The sequence below is a fragment of the Armigeres subalbatus genome, chromosome 3 (assembly GCF_024139115.2).
Source record: "Armigeres subalbatus isolate Guangzhou_Male chromosome 3, GZ_Asu_2, whole genome shotgun sequence".
In the NCBI taxonomy this organism is placed as follows: domain Eukaryota; kingdom Metazoa; phylum Arthropoda; class Insecta; order Diptera; family Culicidae; genus Armigeres; species Armigeres subalbatus.
The window spans coordinates 307,050,946-307,057,322 of NC_085141.1; the positions used below are offsets into that span (position 1 = coordinate 307,050,946).

A 6,377-nucleotide genomic window follows, 5' to 3' on the forward strand; every position below is an offset into this window, starting at 1 on the left:
TAACTGAAGTGTCGCTATTGGTAGGCCCATGCTCGAGCTAACAACTCCTGATCCCGATTGTTTGGGTATTGTACCTGTGTAGATAGTAGGGTTCGGACGTGAGAATATCACCGCCTGTGCCACATTTGAAACTGGATTAGCCGTCAGAGTCGAATGCACTTCTTTGAATTTTCTCAACAGATAGATTTCATGCTCTAGTGATAATAGTGCCTCTTTGACATCGGCAGACTCTACCTTCTGCACATCGCTCTTCAATAATCCCAATCTACGCAAAGACTCCGCGATATCTGCATCATTTGCTAATAACGGTTCCCTATCATTTTGTCCTGGAGGGACCCCTCCTGCCGTTTGCACTACCGAATAATTCGCGTCCTCAAATAATTCTTCTATTCCCGCATTTTCATGATCAGCTGGCACAGCAGACCGCTTCTCGTAAAAACATTCGTTCAAGTGAGCCAAAACTGCTTCCTGCATTTTTGCAACCTCTACTCTATCTTCTGCTGGCAATTGATCTTCTATAAGAATCAATCGATTTCCTAGGTGCAACAACCTCGATTGGTACCTTGGTGGCACAGCCTTGGCTGAAACTCTAATAGTACCGTCAATTTCTGTGAACTTGTCCACACAAACCTCAAACTCTGTATTGGGATCACGCTTCATAATCAGAAAAGGGTTCTCAACTGTCCTTTCTGCTTTCAATGCTTCTCTAAGAGCCCTCCTTTTCCTCGCAATTGATTCATTGTCGTTGAACATAATTTTCCTCACCTCCAATTCAAAATCTAATTCATCCTCCATTAAATGATCCACCCTAATGTCAAAGAACCACTGTCTCAGTTTCATCACAATCAACTTTTGATTACTGATCGCCATTTTCAATTAATTTCAAGCTTAATACCCTAAGTAATTCACTGTTCAATTTAATTTATAAGCTAACTAAATCCCTAATACTAACAATATTTACAATTCACTTTTCAATTCATTCAGTTTTTAAATTAAATACTAACAATACTTTCAATTCACTTTTCAGTTCAATTCAATTTCCTTAGTTTTAATTCCTTAAATTCAATTCAATTCACTAAACTTAACTTAATCAGTAAAATTCAGAAGAAAAATAGTACAACTATGGAAACTAAACTCGATAATCAGAAAAATAGCATATATAATCGATTTGATTTATGAACATGGATCAAACAGATCGTAAATCTTACCTTTTTGCATCTATTTCGACGACATACCAAAACAATCACGATGAATAGAGGAACGAATCGTGAGTCTCCCGGAGCAAGCAGAAAAAAAAATGGACAGTTTTTTTTTTTTTTTAGTTGGATCGCCAATTGATACTGCCAGTGACGTCCCTACGCCTGGGCAGTGGACGTCCGCACGCCCCTAACTAGCTCACCTCCTATTATGGGATTCTCAGGGTCGGCGACTGCTTGCTTCGGGTGAACACACTTACCTTACCCAACGAAACTGAGGTAGACAATACAAAAGATAGACTGACCCACTGAAAGGGAAATCAAGGCGGTCATAAAAAGATTAAACGGTACAATACAAGAAATTAGGCTTAAACATATTTATTTATAAAGTAATCCATAGTCAGAAAAAAAAGAATCGTTGCGGCCGTGCACGTGCATATTGAGAGAGAAGGAGAGGAACAAATTGGTTACTTGCCCAACGGTCTGCTTCACACATCTGATCCACAATCGCAATTTGAAGCACTCCGTCGTGGGCAGTCGGACTTCGGGTAGTCCCTCTGGGTCATGGATGACGATCGGCTGTTCCGAGTTCCTTGGTGGTTCGTAACAGGGTGTTCTGCTGTCGATTTGCGGAGGGATGTTGGTTTTCGGAGCTTGTTGAACCTTGGTCGACGTCTCAGCGCCCGCAGACGGGGTGGTGACTCATAGGATGTTGAGCGGCGGCAAGCGGGGCATGCCCTCGGACCTCACCGTCGCCCTCACCGCGAAAACGTTCGTCACCGTACCCTCGTGGCGTGTGATTCAGCGATAGCGTCACTCACTGACCACCGGTACTGAGCTCGCCGACCTTCCCAATGACGGCTTTTAGAGAATGGTGGCTGATGACATCCGCTCCACTACGGTTCCGGGCCGGCGTTTGGAAATTCCGTCTTCTTCGCCAACTGGCAATCTCCACCGAAGGGACACTACCACGCTTTTCTTCCCGGCTTTGTCGAGTTCCGCCTTCTTCGCCAACTGGCCAATCCCGCCGAATGGACTCTCACGCGGTAGTGCCCAGCTTTCTCGAGGACCGTCCCTTTCACAACAACCGGTTTTCTCTTCACCGGAACACTTTCCCGGTTCGCCAAGGATTCTGGCAATCACACTCCTTCCAAACTTGTTAGCTTCCAAACTTGTCAACCACTTCTCTTTTCTTTTTTAATATCATTCGGATCGAACACCGTAACCGTCGAGGATCAGACACTTTCTGCCCCCTTTTCGTTTTCCTCTCGTCAGCTCTCCCGTTTTCTTCCTTCCTCACTCTCTCCTTCTTCTCTTCTCTCCTCCTTCTCTTTCTTATTACCGGAACTGTCATTAAAGGCAAGGATGCCACTCTCGTAGATATAAATAGGTTACAATTTGTTTTTAAGATGTGAGACGTACTCATTCCTATCGCGGACGTAGCAAGGGATATTACACGGAAAATTTTAAATTTAATTACATCGTTACAAAGCTCCTATCCATCAAAGCTAACTATCTATTGCCACTTGACTTCCATAACGTGGGTTTAATTAAATTGGTTCCGATTGGTCGGTAACACAGTAAAAAAATCCTTTTTTTCTCATACATTTTAGAACACAAAACAATTATTTCTATTGTTCCGATATTGTTATAGTTCTTTGACCAAAACTATTACTTTTATTGTTTATCAATTGTTTTTATAATAAAAAAGGCTTATTGTTAGTTTGCAAGACAATAAAACGAATTTTTTTTCGTGGGATTATAGCTTGATAAATGTAAATTAAACATTGTCAATGAGATTATATACCACACACTTAGTTTTTACTTCTGCAGCTCGGCAAAAATCCGCACAGCCGTGCGCCAGCAAAATAAAAAGCTGATATCCCGGCAAAAATGACGTTTGTTAGCTGATTTGCGGCAAATTAATTGCTGATTTTCAGCTATTTTGACAGAAATCTCGGCAAAAAACATGTTTGCTGGGGCACGGCTGTGCGAATCTCGGTAAAAGTTGAGCATTTCGCTGAGATCACGGCAAAAAAAATTAAGTGTGCACGGTATGATGTATGTATACTGTAATGTTAATTTTATTTCCTCAACTCAGCATATTGCACTAATAACTAGAAGTATATATATATAATGATAATGGTAGATAAAAAACAATTGATGCCGAATTCAGCAGATTTTTCTTTTGTTTCTTTCTCTATTATGTATATTCTCGTAACTGTTCTATGATTTCAATCCTTATCGTTCAATGTATTCATTCAAACATGCACTTATGTTCGGTTCAAAAAGTTTAAAGGCACTGATTGAATGTTTGGACAAGCATACAAATATTCTTTTGTTACATAAACAATAATCTGCGTAAAAATCAAATCGCCCTACCATCAATGCAATATAATATATTATTAATAGATCTTCTCGGAAATAGAATTCTTCGTTATGAACATTACAATTTGCGGTTATTCAGCGAGCGCTAACGAACGCCATTCTATGTCACCTAATTTTTTTTTCCTCCCGTAGTTTCAAAAAATATCTATCTAATTTCGTACAACTTCTTGCAGCAACACCGTTTAGTCGAGCAGTTCGATCCACACTCTATGTAAAGCGTCCTTAGTTTCCACTGAAACCGGAAGAAATATCTGCTTGAAGTGCTTTAGTTTCAGGTGTCTTCGTCCGATGTTCTTTTTTATGACTGATTCCCGGATACACGCACCGACCTATGAAAGAAAGAAACGTGAGTAAGTTTTTGCATCGAAAGGATATTTTTGGGACAAAAAACTACAATTTGTCAATAATGCTATGTTTTGACAGAGCAAGTAAATTGAATAAGTTTGAGTAATTCACTTGCCCCGTCCAAAAGTAGCATAAATGTGAAACATTTCTGTTTTTTTCTTAGTATGTTACGAACATGGACTAACAAAAAAAGGAACAAGAACAAACTTACTTAGAACCAAAGATTACGACACACATTTTCCAAGCAAAAAATCCTTAAAAATACTACATATACAGTGGCATATTTTGTATGGAATGTGCCGTCTTTTCCGGATTTTTTGACTTGGCCATTCACTCGCTAAACACGCAAAGAAAATGCTATTTTCGACTTACCCTTTCCTACTTTCATCGCGAGTGGCCTTGTAATCTGGATTGTCCTCTAGGACTGAGTGGCTCAACTCCAGTTCACCTTCATGTTTTCCTTCGTAGTCATCCTCGACGACTTGTGTACCAACTTGGCGCGTATCCTCCTTATTATTCAGCTGTATGTTTGTTAAATCGAACCTATTTTGTCGTTTTCTATCATTTTCTTTTCTATCAAGCCTTTGAGTTTAGGCGACGGATCACATATCGCACACGTTGGACGTTGAACCACTTTTCCGCTCTGGGTAGTATTGAGGAGGGGTGGTTGAACGAATGACAATAACATCACGCTCACCTCCAACCTCCTCTAGTCGCGGTGATGTTCCTCCCGGTCGCGATCGTCAGTGATGGTCCGGTCGCTCATGTCTCTCGCCCTTTCAATGTTCGAATCCCATCATCGACACATTGTTCTGGCCGTTCTCGTTGCGCTGCTTGCCTATAGGCACCGACACCCGGCAGCGGAACTCAATTTTGCGGATTTTGCAACCATGCAGCGATGATAAACTTCACCTTCTTGGCATCGACCGTCAAAAGCTGGATTCTCACAATCTTGTAAATTTCTGGAAATGTAGATGACAAGTTTTATATTATATAAATAATTGAAAAGATAATCTTTTTGCCGAGTTTCCTACCTGCATGCTCTTTAAGAAACAGCACAAATTTTCGTAAATTACAAATAGTTAAATCTAAAGAAAACAAAACAACAAACAAAAATGTGACAAACAACAAAAAATATTGTAAATCTATTATATGTACAAAACACATTTTCGAAGAAATAAAAATTATTGTAATTTTATTGTAAACACAGTAGATGGGTTTATTTGTTCGAAAATTCATACAATTCATAAACAGTATTTTCTATTGTTTCCCATGAATTGTATTGTTTTTATACAGTTTGCACCATAGAGCTTATGGTTGTTTTTTATCCGGGCTGCCCCTTGCTATTAATCTACACTGTACTCCGCCCATGTTGGCTTCTATGAGCCTCCCGTTTTTCATCACCACACAGACGTTTCTTAGCAATGTTGCTCATGTGGTCACTGTTGTGGGCCGTGTTGATGAAAACAAGGATTTGTTTAACAGCCCACCCCCATCATTATAAGCACTTAGTATTGTCAAACTGCTATCACTAACATCAACATCACTCTTTTCTTCTCTTTTATCTTTAAAAAATATATAAGTTTTCTGACACTACTAATCCCCTCAGTCACTTCACTCAGTATAAGCAATAGGGTGCCCAGAGCATCAGGGCATCAAATAGAACCGAATAAGAAGGCGGCCCATCAAAAAAATTGGAAAAAGTTTTTTCCATACTAATTTGAGCCACCCTAATAAGCAATGAAATCATTCATCCTATTCACCTACTATCAATACGTAAATCTTGGCACAGTCATCGTGATCACCAACAATATTGCGGTCACTATCACCGTATCGTTATTTCTTCACTTTCACAACTTCTCCACTATTAAACTCTCTTAGACAGGAAAACCATCTCCAGAAACGGGTCACCGAAAAATCACCAAACGGTCAAAATCAAATTACTAAATCTTCAGAACCATCCTTGTTCAAAATCCCGTACAACATTTCCAAATTCACGTCACTCCTTAATAAGTATATAAGTCCCTGTTGAACATATATTGTAGTCGTGTGTTTAATGATGAGTTGATTCACTTAATGTACACCCATGACTGCCAACACCATCTAACATCGATTCATCAATTTTTACATTATTTATATTTTGCACTTCTCAGTCACCACCCAAAACACTTCAGCATAATTTTCCACTCATTTCCTAAATCAAATTTTATGCTATTGTTCTTGAAGCAGATCCAAATATTTGAAAACACAATTAATTAATGATAACTAGCTTGATGAGCGTATTAAAGCTTTAGTTCATAATAGAGTATGGTACCAATAACAGAATGAGGTATTATTTAGTTAATTTCTCCTGCTCGGGTAGAGTCCGGATATCCAGTCTCTCAGCAGACCTTATCATCTTAAAATTTCCGAAAATACCCAAGTCAACAGAAGATCGTTTATGATATC

General features: G+C 39.4%; 1 long non-coding RNA gene across 1 annotated transcript; it reads right to left on the reverse strand.

The window, feature by feature from the left end:
- Positions 1-1,558: 1,558 nt before the first annotated feature.
- LOC134220668 (uncharacterized) lies at positions 1,559-5,129 on the reverse strand. Its single transcript, XR_009982000.1, has 2 exons — positions 4,302-5,129; positions 1,559-3,913 (listed from the first exon to the last, which is right to left on the reverse strand). It is a non-coding gene; the product is annotated as an uncharacterized LOC134220668 (long non-coding RNA).
- Positions 5,130-6,377: the final 1,248 nt, after the last annotated feature.